Source organism: Lagenorhynchus albirostris, chromosome 12 (genome assembly GCF_949774975.1).
Source record: "Lagenorhynchus albirostris chromosome 12, mLagAlb1.1, whole genome shotgun sequence".
NCBI classification, from domain to species: Eukaryota; Metazoa; Chordata; class Mammalia; order Artiodactyla; family Delphinidae; genus Lagenorhynchus; species Lagenorhynchus albirostris.
Genome location: NC_083106.1, coordinates 41,202,462 through 41,225,359, shown reverse-complemented (window position 1 = coordinate 41,225,359; position 22,898 = coordinate 41,202,462).

The window sequence follows — 22,898 nt, the reverse complement described above, 5'->3', positions numbered from 1 at the left end:
AATGCAACAGATTTCTGTGTGTTAATTTTGTATCCTGAAACTTTACTGAATTCATTGATGAGCTCTAGTAGTTTTCTGGTAGCATCTTTAGAATTTTCAATGTATAGTATCATGTCATCTGCAAACAGTGACAGTTTACTTTTTCTTTTCAAATTTGGATTCCTTTTCTTTCTTTTTCTTCTCTGATTACCATGCCTAGGACTTCCAAAACCATATTGAGTGAAAGTGGACCTCCTTGTATTGTTCCTGATCTTAGAGAAAATGCTTTCAGTTTTTCACTTTTGATTATGATGTTAGATGTAGGCTTTTCATATATGGCCTTTATTATGTTGAGGTATGTTCCCTCTGTGCCCACTTTCTGGAGAGTTTTTATCATAAATGGATGTTGAATTTTGTCAAAAGCTTTTTCTGCATCTATTGAGATGATAATATTTGTTTTTTATTCTTCATTTTGTTAATGTGGTGTATCACAGTGATTGACTTATGGATATTGAAAAATACTTGCATCCCTGTGATAAATCCCAGTTGATTGTTGTGTGCGATCCTTTTAATGTATTGTTGGATTCAGCTTGGTAGTATTTTGTCGAGGATTTTTGCATCTATATTCATTAGTGATATTGGCCTGTAATTTTCTTTTATTTGTGGTACCTTTGTCTGGTTTTGGTATCAGGGTGATGGTTGCCTCATAGAATGAGTTTGGGAGTGTTCCTTCCTCTGTAATTTTGTGGAAGAGTTTCAGAAGGATAGGTGTTAACTCTTCTCTAATTGTTTGATAGAATTCACCTAGTCCTGGACTTTTGTTGGGAGTTTTAAAATCACAGTTTCAATATCAGTGCTTGTCATAGGTCTGTTCATATTTTCTACTTCTGACTGGCTCAGTCTTGGGAAATTTTACCTTTCTAAGAATTTGTCCACATCTTCTAGGTTGTCCATTTTATTGGCATATACTTGCTTGTAGTAGTCTTTTATGAGCCTTTGTATTTCTGTGGTGCCTGCTGTAAATTCTTTTTCATTTCTAATTTTATTGATTTGAGCCCTCTCTTTTTTCTTGATGAGTCTGGCTAAAGCTTTATCAATTATGTTTATCTTTTCAAAGAACCAGCTTTTAGTTTCATTGATCTTTTCTATTGTTTTCCTTGTCTCTATTTCATTTATTTCTGGTATGACTTTTATGATTTCTTTCCTTCTACTCACTTTGGGTTTTGTTTGTTTTTCTTTCTCTACTTCCTTTAGGTGTATGATTACATTGTATATTTGAGATTTTTCTTGTTTCCTGAGGTGAGATTGTATTGCTGTTAACTTCCTTCTTAGAACTGCTTTTACTGTGTGTCATAGGTTTGGGATCGTCATGCTTCAGTTGTCATTTGTCTCTAGGTATTTTTTGACTTCCTATGTGATTTCTTCAGTGATCCATTTGTTTTTTTCATACCATATTTTTTTAGCCTCCACCTGTTTGTGTGTTTTTTTGCAGTTTCTTTCTTTCAGTTGATTTCTAATCTCATAGCATTGTGGTCAGAAAAGATACTTGATATGATTTCAACTTGCTTACATTTTTGGAGGCTTGCTTTATGTCCCAGCATGTGATGTATCCTGGAGAATGTTCATGTGCAGTTGGAAAGAATGTGTATTCTGCTGCTTTTGGATGGAATGCTCTATAAATATCAACTAAATCCATCTGGTCTAATTTGTCATTTAAGGCCTGTGTTTCATTATTAATTTTCTGTCTGGATGATCTGTCCATTGATATAAGTGGGGTGTTAAAGACCCCCACTATTATTGGGTTACTGTTGATTTCTCCATTTATGACTGTTAGCATTTGCCTTATATATTGGGGTACTCCTATGTTGGATGCATATATATTTATTATTGTTATATCTTCTTCTTGGTTTATGCCTTGATCATTGTGTAGTGTTCTTCTTTGTTTTTTGTAACAGTCTTTATGTTAAAGTCTATTTTTGTCTGATAAGAGTGTTGCAACTCAGCTTCCTTCTGCTTTCCATTTTCATGGAATACCTTTTTGCATCCGCTGGCTTTCAGTCTGTATGTGGCCCTAGATGTGAAGTGGGTCTTTTGTAGACAGCATACACATGGGTCTTCTTTTTGTATCCATTCAGCCAGTCTGTATCTTTTGTTTGGAGCATTAAATCCATTTACATTTACAATAATTACTGATATGTAAGTTCTTATTGCCATTTTGTTAATTATTTTGGGTTTGTTTCTTTTTTAAAAAAATTTTTTTGTTTGTTTGTTTTTGGCTGTGTTGGGTCTTCATTTCTGTGCGAGGGCTTTCTCTAGTTGTGGCAAGCAGGGGCCACTCACTATCGTGGCCTCTCTTGTTGCGGAGCACAGGCTCCAGATGCGCAGGCTCAGTAGTTGTGGCTCACGGGCCTAGTTCCTCTGCGGCATGTGAGATCTTCCCAGACCAGGGCTCGAACCCGTATCCCCTGCATTAGCAGGCAGATTCTCAACCACTGTGCCACCAGGGAAGCCCTTGGGTTTGTTTTTGTAAGTGTTTTTTCTTTCCTTCCTCTTTTGTTCTCTTGTTATTTGATGATTATCTTTATTGTTGTGTTTGGATTCCTTTTTCTTTTTTGTGTATATATCTATTGTAAATTTTTGCTTTGTGGTTACCATGAGGTTTTGACATAGCAGTCTATCAGTATACGAGATTGTTTTAAGTTGCCAGTCTCTTAATTTCAAATGCATTTCCAATAACCTGCATTTGTACTCTCCTCTTCTCACGATTACTGGTTTTGATATCATATTTGTGTGTGAATAATTTTCTACCTTTACTCTATGTTTGCCTTTACCAGTGAGCTTTCCCATTTGTCATTTTCTTGTTTCTAGTTGTGAGCTTTCCTTTTCCACCTAGAGAAGTTCCTTTATCAATTGTTGTGAAGCTGGTATGGTGATGATGAATTCCCTTAGCTTTTGCTTGTCTGTAAGACTTTTGATTTCTCCACTGAATCTGAAAAAGAGCCTTCCTGGGTAGAGTGTTCTTGGTTGTAGGACTTTCCCTTACATCACTTTATTATTATTATTTTTTCGAATTTTATTTTATTTTTTTATACAGCATGTTCTTATTAGTCATCAATTTTATACACATCAGTGTATACATGTCAATCCCAATCGCCCAATTCATCACACCACCACCTCCACCCACCTGCCGCTTCACCCCCTTGGTGTCCATACATTTGTTCTCTACATCTGTGTCTCAATTTCTGCCCTGCCAACCAGTTCATCTATACCATTTTTCTAGGTTCCACATATATGAGTTAATATACGATATCTGTTTTTCTCTCTCTGACTTACTTCACACTGTATGACAGTCTCTAGATCCATCCACGTCTCAACAAATGACGGAATTTTGTTCCTTTTTATGGTTGAGTAGTATTCCATTGTATACATGTACTACCTTATCCATTCATCTGTCGATGGGAATTTAGGTTGCTTCCATGACCTGGCTATTGTAAATAGTGCTGCAGTGAACAAAGTGGTGCATGTGTGTTTTTGAATTATGATTTTCTCTGGGTATATGCCCAGTAGTGGGATTTCTGGATCATAGGGTCATTCTATTTTTAGTTTTTTAAGGAACCTCCATACTGTTCTCCATAGTAGCTGTATCAATTTACATTCCCACCAACAGTGCAAGAGGGTTCCCTTTTCTCCACACCCTCTCCAGCACTTGTTGTTTGTAGATTTTCTGATGATGCCCATTCTAACTGGTGTGAGGTGATACCTCAGTGTATTTTTTTTTTTTTTTTTTTTTTTGTGATACGCAGGCCTCTCACTGTTGTGGCCTCTCCCGTTGCGGAGCACAGGCTCCGGACGCGCAGGCTCAGCGGCCATGGCTCACGGGCCCAGCTGCTCCGCGGCATGTGGGATCTTCCCGGACTGGGGCATGAACCCGTGTCCCCTGCATCGGCAGGCGGACTCTCAACCACTGCACCACCAGGGAAACCCCCCTCAGTGTAGTTTTTATTTACATTTCTCTAATAATTAGTGATGTTGAGCAGCTTTTTATGTGCTTCTTGGCCATTTGTATGTCTTCTTTGGAGAGATGTCTGTTTAGGTCTTCTGCCCATTTTTAGATTGGGTTGTTTGTTTTTCTAATACTGAACTGCATGCGCTGTTTATATATTTTGGAGATTAATCCTTCATCCGTTGATTTGTTTTCAAATACTTTCTCCCATTCTAAGGGTTGTCTTTTCGTCTTGTTTATGGTTTCCTTTGCTGTACAAAAGCTTTGAAGTTTCATTAGGTCCCATTTTTAAATTTTTATTTCTATTACTCTAGGATGTGGATCAAAAAAGATATTGCTGTGATTTATGTCAAAGAGTGTTCTTTGGGGCTTCCCAGGGGGAGCAGTGGTTGAGAGTCAGCCTGCTGATGCAGGGAACACAGGTTCATGCCCAAGTCCGGGAAGATCCCACATGCCACGGAGCGCCTAGGCCTGTGAGCCATGGCTGCTGAGCCTGAGCATCTGGAGCCTGTGCTCTGCAACGGGAGAGGCCACAACAGTGAGAGGCCCGTGTACTGCAAAAACAAAAACAGTGTTCTTCCTATGTTTTCCTCTAAGAGTTTCATAGTGTCTGGTCTTACATTTAGTTGTCTAATCCATTTTCAGTTTATTTCTGTGTATGGTACTAGGGAGTGTTCTAATTTCATTCTTTTACATGTAGTTGTCCAGTTTTCCCAGCACCACTTATTGAAGAGACTGTCTTTTCTCCATTGTATATCCTTGCCTCCTTTGTCATAGATTAGTTGACCATAGGTTGCGTTTATCTCTGGGATTTCTATCCTGTCCGGTTGATCTGTATTTCTGTTTCTGTGCCAGTACAATATTGTCTTGATGACTGTAGATTTGTAGTATAGTCTGAAGTCAGGGAGTCTGATTCCTCCAGCTCTGCTTTTTTCCCTCAAGACTGCTTTGACTGTTCGGGGTCTTTTGTGTCTCCACACAAATTTGAAGATTTTTTGTTCTAGTTTTGTAAAAAAAATGCCATTGGTAATTTGATAGGGATTGCATTGAATCTGTAGATTGCTTTGGGTAGTATAGTCATTTTCACAATATTGATTCTTCCAATCCAAGACTGTGGTATATCTCTCCATCTGTTCTTATCATCTTTAATTTCTTTCATCAGTGTCTTATAGTTTTCTGCATACAGGTCTTTTGTCTCCCTAGGTAGGTTTATTCCTGGGTATTTTATTCTTTTTGTTGCAATGGTAAATGGGAGTGTTTCCTTAATTTCTTTTTCAGATTTTTCATCATTAGTATATAGGAATGCAAGAGATTTCTGTGCATTAATTTTGTATCCTGCTACTTTACCAAATTCATTGATTAGCTCTAGTAGTTTTCTGCTGGCATCTTTAGGATTCTCTATGTACAGTATCATGTCATCTGCAAACAGTGACAGTTTTACCTCTTTTTTTCCAATTTGTATTCCTTTTATTTCTTCTCTGATTGCCGTGGCTAGGACTTCCAAAACCACGTTGAATAATAGTGATGAGAGTGGATGTCCTTGTCTTGTTCCTGATCTTAGAGGAATTGCTTTCAGTTTTTCACCATTGAGAATGATGTTTGCTGTGGGTTTGTCATATATGGCCTTTATTATGTTGAGATAAGATCCCTCAGTGCCCAGTTTCTGGATAGTTTTTATCATAAATTGCTATTGAGTTTTGTCAAAAACTTTTTCTGCATCTATTTAGATGATCATATGGTTTTTAATCTTCAATTTGTTAATATGGTGTATCACATTGATTGATTTGCATATATTGAAGAATCCTTGCATCCCTGGGATAAATCCCACTTGATCATGGTTTATGGTCCTTTTAATGTGTTGTTGGATTCTTTTTGCTAGTATTTTGTTGAGGATTTTTGCATTTATATTCATCAGTGATATTGGTCTGTAATTTTCTTTTTTTGTAGTGTCTTAGTCTGGTTTCGGTATCAGGGTGATTGTGGCCCCATAGACTGAGTTTGGGAGTGTTCCTTCCGCTGAAGTTTTTTGGAAGAGATTGAGAAGGATGGGTATTAGCTGTTCTCTAAATGTTTTATAGAATTCACCTGTGAAGCCGTTTGGCCTGAACTTTTGTTTGTTGGAAGATTTTTAATCACAGTTTCAATTTCATTACTTGTGATTGGTCTGTTCATATTTTCTATTTCTTCCTGGTTCAGTCTTGGAAGGTTATACCTTTCTAAGAATTTGTCCATTTCTTCCAGGTTGTCCATTTTATTGGCATAGAGATGCTTGTAGTAGTCTCTTAGGATGCTTTGTACTTCTGTGGTGTCTGTTGTAACTTCTTCTTTTTCATTTCTAATTTTATTAAGTCCTCTCCCTCTTTTTCTTGATGAGTCTGGCTAATGGTTTATCAATTTTGTTTTATCTTCTCAAGGAACCAGCTTTTAATTTTATTGATCTTTGCTATTGTTTTCTTTGTTTCTATTTCATTTATTTCTGGTCTGATCTTTATGATTTCTTTCCTTCTGCTAACTTTGGGTTTTGTTTGTTCTTCTTTCTCTAGTTCCTTTAGGTGTAATATTAGATTGTTTATTTGAGATTTTTCTTGTTTCTTGAGGTAGGCTTATATAGCTATAAACTTCCCTCTTAGAACGGCTTTTGCTGCATCCCATAGGTTTTGGATCATCGTGTTTTCATTGTCATTTTTCTCTAGGTATTTTTTGATTTCCTCTTTGATTTCTTCAGTGATCTCTTGGTTATTTAGTAACTTATTGTATAGCCTCCATGTGTTTGTGTTTTTTATGTTTTTTTCCCTGCAATTCATTTCTAATCTCGTAGCCTTGTGGTGAGAAAAGATACTTGATATGATTTCAATTTTCTTAAATTTACTGAGGCTTGATTAGTGACCCAAGATGTGATATATCCTGGAGAATGTTCCATGCGTGCTTGAGAAGAAAGTGTAATTTGCCGTTTTTGAATGGAATGTCCTATAAGTATCAATTAAATGTATCTGCTTTATTGTGTCATTTAAAGCTTCTGTTTAATTATTTATTTTCATTTGTTATGGTCTGTCCATTGGTGTAAGTGAGGTGTTAAAGTCTCCCACTATAATTGTGTTACTGTCCGTTTCCTCTTTTATAGCTGCTAGCTATAAAATTGTGTTACTGTTAGCTATAAAATTGTGTTACTGTCGGTTTCCTCTTTTATAGCTGTTAGCAGTTGCCTTATGTATTGAGGTGCTCCTATGTTGGGTGCATATATATTTATAATTGTTATATCATCTTCTTGGTTTGATCCCTTGATCATTATGTAGTGTCCTTCCTTGTCTCTTGTAACATTCTTTATTTTTTTATTTTTATTTTGTGGTATGCGGGCCTCTCACTGTCGTGCCCTGTCCCATTGCAGAGCACAGGCTCCGGACGCGCAGGCTCAGCGGCCATGGCTCATGGGCCCAGCTGCTCCGCGGCATGTGGGATCCTCCCGGACCGCGGCACGAACCCATGTCCCCTGCATTGGCAGGCAGACTCTCTACCACTGCACCACCAGGGAAGCCCCAACATTCTTTATTTTAAAGTCTATTTTATCTGATATGAGTATTGCTACTCCAGCTTTATTTGATTTCCATTTGCATAGAATATCTTTTTCCATCCCCTCACTTTCAGTCTGTATGTGTCCCTAGGTCTGAATTGGGTCTCTTGTAGACAGCATATATATGGATCTTGTTTTTGTATCCATTCAGCAAACCTGAGTCTTTTGGTTGGAGCATTTAATCCATTCATGTTTAAGGTAATTATCAATATGTATGTTCCTATGACCATTTTCTTAATTGTTTTGGGTTTGTTTTTGTAGGTCCTTTTCTTCTCTTGTGTTCCATACTTAGAGAAGTTCCTTTAGCGTTTGATTTAGAGCTGGTTTGGTGGTGCTGAATTCTCTTAGCTTTTGCTTGTCTCTAAAGCTTTTGATTTCTCCATCAAATCTGAATGAGATCCTTGCAGGGTAGAGTAATCTTGGGTGTAGGTTCTTCCCTTTCATCACTTTAAGAATATCATGCCACTCCCTTCTGGTTTGTAGAGTTTCTGCTGAGAAATCAGCTGTTAACCTTATGGGAGTTCCCTTGTATGTTACTTGTTTTTTTTGCCTTGCTGCTTTCAGTAATTTTTCATTGTCTTTAATTTTCGGCAGTTTGATTATTATATGTCTCAGTGTGTTTCTCCTTGTGTTTATCCTGTATGGGACTCTCTGCGCTTCCTGGACTTGGGTGGCTATTTCCTTTCCCATGTTAGGGAAGTTTTCAGCTGTAATTTCTTCACATATTTTCTCGGGTTGTTTCTCTGTCTCTTCTCCTTCTGGGAACCCTATAATGCAAATGTTGTTGCATTTAATGTTGTCCCAGAGGTCTCTTAGGCTGTCTTCATTTCTTTTTTCTTTATTCTGTTCTGCAGCAGTTCTGTCTTCCAGGTCACTTATCCGTTCTTCTGCCTCAGTTATTCTGCTATTGATTCCTTCTAGTGTAGTTTTCATTTCAGTTATTGTATTGTTCATCTCTGTTTGTTCTTTAATTCTTCTAGGTCTTTGTTAAACATTTCTTGCATCTTCTCGATCTTTGCCTCCATTCTTTTTCCGAGGTCCTGGATCATCTTCACTATCATTATTCTGAATTCTTCTTCTGGAGGGTTGCCTATCTCCGCTTCATTTAGTTGTTTTTCTGGGGTTTTATCTTGTTCCTTCATCTGGTACATAGCCCTCTGCCTTTTCATCTTGTCTATCTTTCTGTGAATGTGGTTTTTGTTCCACAGGCTGAAGGATTGTAGTTCTTCTTGCTTCTGCTGTCTGCCCTCTGGTGGATGAGGCTATCTAAGAGGCTTGTGCAAGTTTCCTGATGGGAGGGACTAGTGGTGGGTAGAGCTGGCTGTTGCTGTGGTGGGCAGAGCTCAGTAAAACTTTAATCTGCTTCTCTGCTGATATGTGGGGCTGGGTTCCCTCCCTGTTGGTTGTTTGGCCTGAGGCAACCCAACACTGGAGGCTACCTGGCTCTTTGGTGGGGCTAATGGCATACTCTGGGAGGCTCATGCCAACGAGTACTTGCCAGAACTTCTGCTGCCAGCGTCCTTGTCCTCATGGTGAGACACAGCCTCCCACTGCCTCTGCCAGAGACTCTCCAACACTTGCAGTAGGTCTGGTTCTGTCTTCCCTGGGGTCACTGCTCCTTCCCCTGGGTCCCGATGTGCACACTACTATGTGTGACCCCTCCAAGAGTCGAGTCTTTGTTTTCCCCAGTCCTGTCAGAGTCATGCAAACAAATCCCGCTAGCCTTCAATGTCTGATTCTCTAGGAATTCCTCCTCCCATTGCTGGAGCCCCAGTTTCGGAAGCCTGACGTGGGCTCAGAACCTTCACTCCAGTGGGTGGACTTCTGTGGTCTAAGTGTTCTCCAGTTTGTGAGTCACCCACCCAGCAGTTACGGGATTTGATTTTATTGTGATTGCACCCCTCCTGCCATCTCATTGTGGCTTCCTTTGTCTTTGGATGTGGGGTATCTCTTTTGGTGAGTTCCAGTGTCTTCCTGTCGATGATTGTTCAGCAGTAGTTGTGATTCTGGTGTTCTTGCAAGAGAGAGTGAGAGCATGTCCTTCTACTCTGCCATCTTGGTTCAGGCCTCTCCTTTCATCACTTTAAATATATCATGCCATTCCCTTCTGGCCTACAGAGTTTCTGCTGAAAAATCAGCAGATAACCTTATGGGGATTCCCTTGTATGTTATTTGTTGTTTTTCCCTTGTTGCTTTTAAATTTTTCTCCTTGTCTTTAATTTTTGTCCATTTGCTTAATATGTGTCTTGTCATGTTCCTCCTTAGGTTCATCCAGTATCAGACTCTGTGTGCTTCCTGGCCTTGCGTGACTGTTTGTTTCCTGTGTTAGGGAAGTTTTCAGTTATTATGTCTTCACATATTTTCTCAGGCTGTTTCTCTCTTCTCCTTCTGATACCCCTATAATGTGAATGTTGGTGCATTTAATGTTGTCCCAGTGGTCTCCTAAACTGTCCTCATTCCTTTTCATTCTTTTTTTTAAATTCTATTCCTCAGCAGTTATTCCACCATTCTGTTTTCCAGATCAGTTACCCATTCATCTGCCTCATATATTTTGCTATTGATTTCTTCTAGTGTATTTTTCATTTCACTTATTGTATTGTTCAGCAGTGTTCATTTGTTCTTTAAATCTTCTAGCTCTTTCTTAAACATTTCTTGTATCTTCTCTGTGCCTCCATTCTTTTTCCTAGAATTTTGATCATCTTTATTATCACTACTCTGAATTCTTTTTCAGGTAGATTGCCTATCTCCACTTCACTCAGTTGTTCTTCTGGGGTTTTATCTTGTTCCTTCAACTGGAATGTATTTTTCTGCTGTCTCATTTTAAGTTTCTGTTTTGTGGTCTCACAGGCTACAGGACTGTAGTTCCTCTTGCTTCTCGTGTCTGCCCCCTCATGGGTGAGGCTAGTCTAAGGGGCTTGTGCAGGTCTCCTGGTGGGATGAACTGGTGCCTGCCCAGTAGTGGGTGGAGCTGGATCTTGTCCCTCTGGTGGGCAGGTTCATGTCAAGGGATGTGTTTAGAGGCAGCTGTGGGCTCAGGAAGACTTTAAGCAGCCTGTCTGCTGATCAATGGGGCTGTGTTCCTGCCCTTGGTTGGTTGGCTGGCATGAGGCATCCAAGTCCTGGAGCCTAAGGGCTCTTGGTTAGGACCAGGTCTTGGCATCAAAATGGCAGCCTGCAGGACAACTTATGCCAATGAGTACTTTCCTGTACCTCCACCAGCAGTGTCCTTGTCCCTGCAGTGAGCCACAGCCAACCCCTGCCTCCCCAGGAGACTCTCCAAGACCCGCAGGTAGGTATGGCTCAGGCTTCTTTGAAGTCACTGCTTTTTCCCCTGGATCCTGGTGCACACGAGACCTCACGTATTCTTCATGAGTGGTGTTTTTGTTTTCCCCCAGTCCTGTGGCGATCCTACAATCATGCCCTACTGGCCTTCAAAGCCAATTGCTCTGGGAGCTCCTCCTCCCAATGCCAGACCCCCAGGATACTGGGGATCCTGACATGGGGCTGAGAACTCTCACTCCTGTGGGAGAACCTCCTTAATATAATTATTTTTCAGTTTGTATGTTGCCCACCTGCCCGGTATGGGATTTGATTGTATTGCAAACGCTCCCCTCCTACCATCTCATTGTGGATTTTTCTTTGTCTTTGGAAGTAGAAAATCTCTTCTGGTAGGTTCCAGTCCTTTTTGTCAATGGTTGTTCAGCAGTTACATGTGATTTTGGTGTTTTTGGAGAGGAGACATGCTCAGGTCCTTCTACTCCACTGTCTTGTCAGGAAAACCTGTGATTTTTTTTCATTGAGATTGTTGATGTACAATATGATGTAAGTTTCAGGTGTACAACATAGAGATTCACAGTTTTTAAATATTATATTCCATTTGTAGTTACTATATACTATTGGCTATATTCCTTTGTTCTACAATATATCCTTGTAGCTTATTTTATACATAATAGTTTTTACCTCTTAGTCCCCTACTCCTATCTTTCCCTTCCCCTCTTCCCTCACCCACTGGTAACCACTAGTTTGTTCTCTATATGTGAGTCTGTTTCTGTTTTGTTATATTCACTAATTTGTTTTATTTTTTAGATTCCACATAGGAATTATATCATAAAGTTTTTGTCTTTCTCTGTCTGACTTACTTCACTAAGTGAAATACCTTCCAAGTTCATCCTTGTTGTTGCAAATGGCAAAATTTCATTCTTTTTTATAGCTGGGTAGTATTCCATTTTCTGTATGTGTGTATTTACGTGTGCATATATATATATATGTGTATATATAATATACACATACATATCACATCTTATTTATCCATTCATCTGTGGATGGACACTTACGTTTCTTCCACTCTTGGGAATCATAAATAATGCTGTTATGAACATCGGGGTGCATTTATCTTTTAGAATTAGTGTTTTTTTTGGTTGTTTTTTCCAGATATTTACCCAGGAGTGGAATTGCTGGGTCATATGGTAGTTCTATTTTTAGTTTTTTGAGAAACTCCACATTGCTTTCCATATTTACATTCCCACCAACAGTGTATGAAGGTTCCCCTTTCTCCATATCCTTGCCAACATTTGTTATTTGTGTTCTTTTTGAAGGTAGCCATTCTGAAAGATGCGAGATGATATCTCATTGTGGTTTTAATTTGCATTTAGCTGATGATTAACGATATTGAACATCTTTTCATGTGCCTATTACCCATCTGTATGTCTTCTTTGGAAAATTTTCTCTTTAGTTCTTCTGCCCATTTTTTAATCAGATTGTATTTTTGATGTTGAACTGTATGAGCTGTACATATATATATATATATAGTATATTAATCTCTTATTGGTCATATTTGCAAATACTTTTACCATTCTGTAGGTTACCTTTTCATTTTGACAGTGGTTTCCTTTCTTGTGCAAAAGTTTTAAAGTTTGATTAGGTCCCATTTGTTTATTTTTCCTTTTATGTTCTATGCGTTAGGAGACAGATCTAAAGAAATATTGCTACAATTTGTATCAAAGAGCATACTGCGTATGTTCTCGGAGTTTTATTATTTATGGTCTTACATTTAGGTCTTTAATTGATTTTGAGTTTATTTTTGTATACAGTGTTAGAGAGTGTTCTAATTTCATTATTTTACACATAGCCGTCCAGTTTTCCCAATACTTCTTATTGAAGAGACTGTCTTTTCTTCCTTGTATGTTCTTGCCTCCTTTGTCATAGATTAGCTGACCATAGGTGCATGGGTTTATTTCTGGGCTTTCTCTTCTGTTCTATTGACCTATGTGTCTGGTTTTGTGCCAGTGCCATACTGTTTTGATGACAGTAGATTTGTAGTATAATAGAATGATGTCGGGGGGAACGATTCCTCTAGCTCTCTTGTTCTTTCTCAAAATTGTTTGGGCTATTCTGGGTCTTTTGTGTTTCTATACAAATTTTTAAATTATTTATTCTAGTTCTGTGAAAAATGCCCACGGTATTTTGATGGGGGTTGCATTGAATCTGTAGATTGCCTTGGGTAGTACAGTCATTTTAACAAAATTCTTGCAATTCATGAACATGGTATATCTTTCCATCTGTTTGTGTCATCTTTAGTTTCTTTCATCAGTGTCTTATAGTTTTTCGAGTATATGTCCTTTATCTCCTTAGGTAGGTTTATTCCTAGGTATTTTATTCTTTTTGATGTGATTGCAAATGGGATTTTTTCTTTAATTTCTCTTTCTGATATTTTGTTGTTAGTGTATAGAAATGCAACAAATTTCTGTATATTGATTTTGTAACCTGCAACTTTACCAAATTCACTGATGAGCACTAGTAGCTTTCCGGAGGTGTCTTTAGGATTTTCCTTGTATAGTATCATGACATCTGCAAACAGTGACAGTTTTACTTCTTTCTTTCCAATTTAAGTTATTTTTATTTCCTTTTCTTTTCTGATTGCTGTGGCTAGGGCCTCCAATTCTGTTGAATAAAAGTGGTAAGAGTGAGTATCGTTGTCTTGTTCCTGATATTAGAAGAAATGCTTTCAGCTTTTCACCACTGAGTATGATGCTAACTGTGAGCTTGTTATATAAGGCCTTTATTATGTTGAGGTATGTTCCCTCTATGCTCACCTTGTAGAGAGTTTTTATCATAAATAAAATGGATGTTGAATTTTGTCAAAAGCTTTTTCTGCGTCATTTGAGATGATCATATTTTTTTTATTCTTCAAATTGTTAATGTGTTTTATAACATCAGTTGATTTGTAGATATTGAAAAATCCTTGTGTCCCTGGGATAAATCCTAATTGATTGTGGCGTATGATCTTTTCACTGTATTGTTGGATTCTGTTTGCTAATATTTTATTGAGGATTTTTGCATCTACGTTCATCAGTGTTATTGGTCTGTAATTTTTGTTGTTGTTGTTACCTTTGTATGATTTTGGTATAAGGTTAATGCTGCTCTTATAGAACCAGGTCAGAAGTGTTCCTTCTTCTGCAATGTTTTTGGAGGGTATTGGTGTTATCTATCATCTAATTCTTTCATAGAATTCACATGTGAAACCATCTGGCCCTGGGATTTTGTTTGTTGGGAGTTTTAAAATTATTATTGATTAAATTTCATTACTGGAAATTGGTCTGTTCATATTTTCTATTTCTTTCTGGTTCAGTCTTGGGAGATTGTACATTTCTGGGAATTTGTCCATTTCTTCTCAGTTATCCATTTTATTGTTGTATAATTGTTCATACTAATCTCTTATGATCCTTTGTATTTCTCTGATCTCACTTGTGACGTTTCCTTTTACATTTCTGGTTTGATTCTTTTGGGTCCTCTCTTTCCTTCTGGGTTTATCAATTTTATTGTCTCAAAGAACCAGCTCTTAGTTTCATTGATCTTTTCTAATTTTTTCTGCTCTGATCTTTATGATTTTTTCCCTTCTACTAACTTTGGGTTTTCTTTGTTCTTTTTCTAGCTCCTTTATATGTATGGTTATGTTGTTTATTTGAGATTTTTCTTGTTTCCTGAAATAGGCTTGTATTGCTATAAACTTCCCTCTAAAACTGCTTTTTCTGTGTCCCATAGATTTTGGATTGTGTATTTCCATTTTCACTTATCTCCAGGTATGGTTTTTATTTCCTCTTGATTTCTTCAGTGACCCATTGATCAATTAGTAGCATATTTATGGTATTTTAATGGTAGCATATTTTAACCACTACGTTTGAGTTTTTTCTGGTCTTTTTCTTGTAGTTGTTTTATAGTCTCATAGTGTTGTCAGAAAAAATTTCTTGGTATAATTTTAATCTTCTTATTTTATTGACACTTGTTTTGTGGCCTTGCATATGATCTATCATGGAGAAAGTTCCATTTGCCCTTGAAAAAATTATGTATTCTGCTGCTTTTGGATGGAATGTTCCATATGTGTCTGTTAAGTCCATCTGGTCTAATAAGTCATTTAAGGTCAGTGTTTCCTTATTATTTTTCAGTCTGGATTATCTGTCCATTAATGTAAGTGGAGTTTAAAGTCTCCTGCTATTACTGTGTTGTCAATTTCTCTCTTTCTGTTTGATAATATTTGCTTTATGTATTTAGATGCTGCTGTGTTAGGTGTATATATATTTATTTACTTTTGGATGGATTCCTTGATCATTATGTTATATCCTTTCTTACCTCTTGTTGCAGACTTTGTTTTAAAGTTTATTTTTTCTGATATAAGTATTGCTACTCCAGGTTTTGTTTTCCTTTTGGTTTCCGTTAGCAAAGAATACCTTTTTCCATTGCTTCTCTTTCAGTCTGTGTATGTCTTTATTTCTGAAGTGAATTTCCTGTAGGCAACATATACATTGGTCTTGTTTTTTCAGTCCATTTAGCCACTCCGTCTTTTTTCTTTCTTTTTCTTCAACTTTATTGGAGTCTAATTGGTTTACAATGTTGTGTTAGTTTCTGCTTTATAACAAAGTGAATCAGTTATACATATACATATGTTTCCATATCTCTTGCCTCTTGCCTCTCCCTCCCTCGCACACTCCCAATCCAACCGCTCTAGGTGGTCACAAAGCACCGAGCTGATCTCCCAATGCTATGTGGCTGCTTCCCACTAGATATCTATTTTACATGTAGTAGTGTATATATGACCATGCCACTCTCTCACTTTGTCACAGCTTACCCTTCCCCCTCCCCATATCCTCAAGTCCATTCTCTAGTAGGTCTGTGTCTTTATTCCTGTCTTACCCCTAGGTTCTTGATGACATTTTTTTTCTTAAATTCCATATATATATGTTAGCATACGGTATTTGTCTCTCTCTTTCTGACTTACTTCACTCTGTATGACAGACTCTAGGTCCATCCACCTAATTACAAATACATCAATTTCATTTTTTATATGGCTGAGTGATATTCCATTGTATATATGTGCCACATCTTATTTATCCATTCATCCGATGATGGACACTTATGTTGTTTCCACCTCTGGGCTATTGTAAATAGAGCTGCAATGAACATTTTGGTACATGAATCTTTGAATTATGGTTTTATAAGGGTATATGCCCAGTAGTGGGATTGCTGGGTCATACAGTAGTTCTATTTGCAGTTTTTTAAGGAACCTCCATCATGTTCTCCACAGTGGCTGTATCAATTTACATTCCCACCAACAGTGCAAGAGGGTTCCCTTTTCTCCACACCAGCATTTATTGTTTCTCCACTCCAGGATTTATTGTTTCTAGATTTTTTAATGATGGCCATTCTGACTGGTGTGAGATGATATCTCATTGTAGTTTTGATTTGCATTTCTCTAATGATTAGTGATGTTGAGCATTCTTTCATGTGTTTGTTGACACTCTGTATATCTTCTTTGGAGAAATGCCTATATAGGTCTTCTTCCCATTTTTGGATTGGGTTGTTTGTTTTTTTGTTATTAAGCTGCATGGGCTGCTTATAAACTTTGGAGATTAATCCTTTGTCAGTTGCTTCATTTGCAGATATTTTCTCCCATTCTGAGGGTTGTCTTTTGGTCTTGTTTATGGTTTCCTTTGCTGTGCAAGAGCTTTGAAGTTTCATTAGGTCCCATTTGTTTATTTTTGTTTATATTTCCATTTCTCTAGGAGGTGGGTCAAAAGGACCTTGCTGTGATTTACATCACAGAGTGTTCTGCCTGTGTTTTCCTCTAAGAGTTTGATAGTTTCTGGCCTTACATTTAGGTGTTTAATCCATTTTGAGCTTATTTTTGTGTATGGTGTTAGGGAGTGATCTAATCTCATACTTTTACATGTACCTGTCCAGTTTTCCCAGCACCACTTATTGAAGAGGCTGACCTTTCTCCACTGTACATTCCTGCCTCCTTTATCAAAGATAAGGTGACCGTATGTGTGTGGGTTTATCTCTGGGCTTTCTGTCATGTTCCATTGATCTATCTTTCTGTTTTTGTGCCAGTACCATAATGTCTTGATTACTGTAGCTTTGTCGTATAGTCTGAAGTCAGGGAGCCTGATTCCTCCAGCTCCGTTTTTCGTTCCCAAGATTGCTTTGGCCATTCGGGGTCCTTTGTGTTTCCATACAAATTGTGAAATATTTTTGTTCTAGTTCTGTGAAAAATGCCAGTGGTAGTTTGATAGGGATTGCATTGAATCTGTAGATTGCTTTGGGTAGTAGAGTCATTTTCACAATGTTGATTCTTCCAATCCAAGAACATGGTATATCTCTCCATCTATTTGTATCATCTTTAATTTCTTTCGTCACTGTCTTATAATTTTCTGAATACACGTCTTTTGTCTCCTTAGGTAGATTTATTCCTAGATATTTTATTCTTTTTGTTGCAATGGTAAATGGGAGTGTTTTCTTGATTTCACGTTGAGAGTTTTCATCATTAGTGTATAGAATGCCAGAGATTTCTGTGCATTAATTTTGTATGCTGCTACTTTACCAAATTCATTGATCAGCTCTAGTAGTTCTCTGGTAGCATCTTTAGGATTCTCTATGTATAGTATCATATCATCTGCAGACATTGACAGCTTTACTTCTTCTTTTCCGATTTGGATTCCTTTTATTTCCTTTTCTTCTCTGATTGCTGTGGCTGCGACGTCCAAAACTATGTTGAATAAGAGTGGTGAGAGTGGGCAACCTTGTCTTGGTCCTGATCTTAGTGGAAATGGTTTCAGTTTTTCACCATTGGGGACGATGTTGGCTGTGGGTTTGTCATATATGGCCTTTATTATGTTGAGGAAAGTTCCCTCTCTGCCTACTTTCTGCAGGGTTTTTATCATAAATGGGTGTTGAATTTTGTCGAAAGCTTTCTCTGCATCTATTGAGATGACCATATGGTTTTTCTCCTTCAATTTGTTAATATGGTGTATCACGTTGATTGATTTGCGTATATTGAAGAATCCTTGCATTCCTGGAATAAACCCCACTTGATCATGGTGTATGATCCTTTTAATGTGCTGTTGGATTCTGTTTGCTAGTATTTTGTTGCGGATTTTTGCATTTATGTTCATCAGTGATATTGGCCTGTAGTTTTCTTTCTTTGTGACATCCTTGTCTGGTTTTGGTATCAGGGTGATGGTGGCGTCGTAGAATGAGTTTGGGAGTGTTCCTCCCTCTGCTATATTTTGGAAGAGTTTGAGAGGGATAGGTGTTAGCTGTTCTCTAAATGATTGATAGAATTCACCTATGAAGCCATCTGGTCCTGGGCTTTTGTTTGTTGGAAGATTTTTAATCACAGTTTCAATTGCAGTGCCTGTGATTGGTCTGTTCATATTTTCTATTTCTTCCTTATTCAGTCTTGGAAGGTTGTGCATTTCTAAGAATTTGTTCATTTATTCCACGTTGTACATTTTATTGGTATAGAGTTGCTTGTAGTAATCTCTCATGATTGTTTACATTTCTGCAGTGTCAGTTGTTACTTCTCCTTTTTCAATTCTAATTGTATTGATTTGAGTCTTCTCCCTGTTTTTCTTGATGAGTCTGGCTAATGGTTTATCAATTTTGTTTATCTTCTCAAAGAACCACCTTTTAGTTTTATTGATCTTTGCTATCGTTTCCTTCATTTCTTTTTCATTTATTTCTGATCTGATATTTATGATTTATTTCCTTCTGCTAACTTTGGGGTTTTTCTCTTCTTCTTTGTCTAATTACTTTAGGTGCAAGTTTAGCTTGTTTATTCGAGATGTTTCCTGTTTCTTAAGGTAGGATTGTATTGCTATAAACTTCCCTCTTAGAACTGCTTTTGCTGCATCCCATAGGTTTTGGGTTGTCATGTCTCCATTGCCTTTTGTTTCTAGGTATTTTTTGATTTCCTCTTTGATTTCTTCAGTGATCACTTCGTTATTAAGTAGTGTATTGTTTAGCCTCCATGTGTTTGTATTTTTTACAGATTTTTTCCTGTAATTGATATCTAGTCTCATATCGTTGTGGTCAGAAAAGATACTTGGTAGAATTTCAATTTTCTTAAATTTATCAAGGCTTGGTTTTTGACCCAAGATATGATCTATCCTGGGGAATGTTCCATGAGCACTTGAGAAAAATGTGTATTCTGTTGTTTTTGGATGGAATGTCTTATACATATCATTTAAGTCCTTCTTGTTTAATGTATCATTTAAAGCTTGTGTTTCCTTATTTATTTCCATTTTGGATGATCTCTCCTTTGGTGAAAATGGGGTGTTAAAGTCCCCTACTATGAATGTGTTACTGTCAATTTCCTCTTTTATGGCTGTTAGCATTTGCCTTATGTATTGAGGTGCTCAAATGTTGGGTGCATAAATATTTACAATTGTTATATCTTCTTCTTGGATCGATTCCTTGATCATTATGTAGTGTCCTTCTTTGTGTCTTGTAATAGTCTTTATTTTAAAGTCTATTTTGTGTGATATGAGAATTGCTACTCCAGCTTTCTTTTGGTTTCCGTTTGCATAGAGTATCTGTTTCCATCCCCTTACTTTCAGTCTGTATGTGTCTCTAGGTCTGATGTAGGTCTCTTGTAGACAGCTTATATATGGATCTTGTTTTTGTATCCATTCAGCCTGTCTGTGTCTTTTGGTGGGAGCATTTAATCAATTTACGTTTAAGGTAATTATCGATATGTATGTTCCTATTCCCATTTTCTGAATTGTTTGGGGCTTGTTATTATAGGTCTTTTCCTTCTCTTGTGTGTCTTGCCTAGAGAAGATCCTTTAGCATTTGTTGTAAAGCTGGTTTGGTGGTGCTGAACTCTCCCAGCTTTTGCTTGTCTGTAAAGGTTTTAATTTCTCCATCAAATCTGAATGAGATCCTTGCTGGTAGAGTAATCTTGGTTGTAGATTTTTCTCCTTCATCATTTTAAATATGTCCTGCCAGTCCCTTCTGACTTGCAGAGTTTCTGCTGAAAGATCAGCTGTTAACCTTATAGGGATTCCCTTGTGTGTTATTTGTTGTTTTTCCCTTGCTGCTTTTAATATGTTTTGTTTGCATTTAATTTTTGACAGTTTGATTAATATGTGTCTTGGCGTGTTTCTCCTTGGATTTTTCCTGTATGGGACTTTCTGTGCTTCCTGGACTTGATTAACTGTTTCCTTTCCCATATTAGGGAAGTTTTCAAGTATAATCTCTTCAAATATTTTCTCAGTCCCTTTCTTTTTCTCTTCTTCTTCTGGAACCCCTACAATTCGAATGTTGTTGCGTTTAATGTTTTCCCAGAGGTCTCTGAGACTGTCCTCAGTTCTTTTCATTCTTTTTTCTTTATTCTGCTCTGCAGTAGTTATTTCCACTATTTTCTCTTCCGGGTCACTTTTCCGTTTTTCTGCCTCAGTTATTCTGCTGTTGATCCCATCTAGAATATTTTTAATTTTATTTATTTTGTTGTTCATCATTGCTTGTTTCATCTTTAGTTCTTCTAGGTCCTTGTTAAATGTTTCTTGCATTTTGTCTATTCTATTTACAAGATTTTGGATCATCTTTACTCTCATTATTCTGAATTCTTTTTCAGGTAGACTGCCTATTCCCTCCTCATTTGTTAGGTCTGATAGGTTTTTATCTTACTCCTTCGTCTGCTGTGTGTTTTTTTGTCTTCTCATTTTGCTTATCTTACTGTGTTTGGGGTCTCCTTTTTGCAGGCTGCAGGTTCGTAGTTGCCATTGTTTTTGGTGTCTCTCCCCAATGGCTAAAGTTGGTTCAGTGGGTTGTGTAGGCTTCCTGGTGGCGGTGACTAGTGCCTGTGTTCTGGTGGATGAGGCTGGATCTTGTCTTTCTGGTGGGCAGGTCCACGTCTGGTGGTGTGTTTTGGGGTGTCTGTGGACTTATTATGATTTTAGGCAGCCTCTCTGTTAATAGGTGGGTTTGTGTTCCTGTCTTGCTAGTTGTTTGGCAAAGGGTGTCCAGCACTGTAGCTTGCTGGTCATTGAGTGAAGCTGGTTGTTGGTGTTGAGATGGAGATCTCTTGGAGATTTCGCCGTTTGATATTATGTGGAGCTGAGAGTTCTCTTGTGGACCAGTGTCCTGAAGTTGGCTCTCCCACCTCAGAGGCACAGCACTGATTCCTGGCTGCAGCACCAAGAACCTTTCATCCACACGGCTCAGAATAAAAGGGAGAAAAAGTAGAAAGAAAGAAGAAAGAAAGAGGATAAAGGAAAATAAAATAAGGTAAAATAAAATAAAGTTATTCAAATAAAAATAATTATTAAGAAAAAAATATTTTTAAAAAGTAAAAAAAAAAAAAAAAAAAAAGGACGGATTGAATCCTGGGACAAATGGTGAAAGCAAAGCTATACAGACAAAATCTCACACAGAAGCATACACATACACACTCACAAAAAGAGGAAAAGGGGAAAAAATAATAAATCTTGCTCTCGAAGTCCACCTCCTCTATATGGGATGATTTGTTTTGTATTCAGGCATTCCACAGATGCAGGGTACATCAAGTTGATTGTGGAGATTTAATCTGCTGCTCCTGAGGCTGCTGGGAGAGATATCCCTTTCTCTCCTTTGTTAGCACAGCTCCCAGGGCTCAGCTTTGGATTTAGCCCCCCCCCCCCCGCGTGTAGGTCGCTGGAGGGCGTCTTTTCTTCGCTCAGACAGGCCGGGGTTAAAGGAGCCGCTGATTTGGGGGCTCTGGTTCATTCAGGCCAGGGGAAGGGAGGGGCACGATGCAGGGCGAGTCTGCTGCGGCAGAGGCCAGCGTGACATTGCACCAGCTTCAGGCGCGCTTTGCGTTTTCCCGGGGAAGTTGTCCCTGGATCCCGGGATCCTGGCAGTGGCGGGCTGCACAGGCTCCCCGGAAGGGAGCTGTGTATAGTGGCCTGTGCTCGCACACAGGCTTCTTGGTGGTGGCAGCAGCAGCCTTAGCGTCTCATGCCCATCTCTGGGGTCCGCGTTTTTAGCCACGGCTCGCGCCGGTCTCTGGAGCTCCTTTAAGCAGCGGTCTTAATCCCCTCTCCTCGTGCACCAGGAAACAAAGAGGCAAGAAAAAGTCCCTTGCCTCTTCGACAGGTCCAGACTTTTCCCTGGACTCCCTCCCGTCTAGGCGTGGTGCACTAACCCCCTGCAGGCTGTGTTCACGCTCCCAACCCCAGTCCTCTCCCTGCCCTCCAACCGAAGCCGAGCCTCAACTCTCAGCCCCGCCCGCCCCGGCGGGTGAGCAGACAAGCCTCTCAGGCTGGTGAGTGCTGGTTGGCACTGATCCTGTGTGCGGAAATCTCTCTGCTTTGTCCTCCACACCCCTGTTTCTGTACTCTCCTTGGCAGCTCCGAAGCTTCCCCCCTCCGCCACCCGCAGTCTCCACCCTCGAAGGCGCTTCCTAGTGTGTGGAAACCTTTCCTCCTTTACACCTCCCTCCCACTTGTGCAGGTCCCGTCCCTATTGTTTTTTTTTGTTTGTTTTTTGCAGTATGCGGGCCTCTCACTGTTGTGGCCTCTCCCGTTGCGGAGCACAGGCTCCGGACGCGCAGGCTCAGCGGCCATGGCTCATGGGCCCAGCCGCTCCGCGGCATGTAGGGATCTTCCCAGACCGGGGCACGAACCCGTGTCCCCTGCATTGGCAGGCGGACTCTCAACCATTGCGCCACCAGGGTAGCCACCGTCCCTATTCTTTTGTCTCTGTTTATTCTTTTTTCTTTTGCCCTACCCAGGTACGTGGGGAATTTCTTGCCTTTTGGGAAGTCTGAGGTCTTCTGCCAGTGTTCAGTAGGTGTTCTGTTGTTGTTCCATGTGTAGATGTAGTTCTGATGTATCTGTGGGGAGGAAGGTGATCTCTGCATCTTACTTTTCCGCCATCTTCCCCCTCTCCCACTCTGTCTTTTGATTGGAATATTTAGTCCATTTAAATTTAAAGTTATTATTGATAGGTATTTACTTATTGCCATTTTGTTAATTGTTTGTGGGTTATTTTTGTAGTTCTTTTTCTTTCTTCTTTTGCCCTCTTTTGTGATTT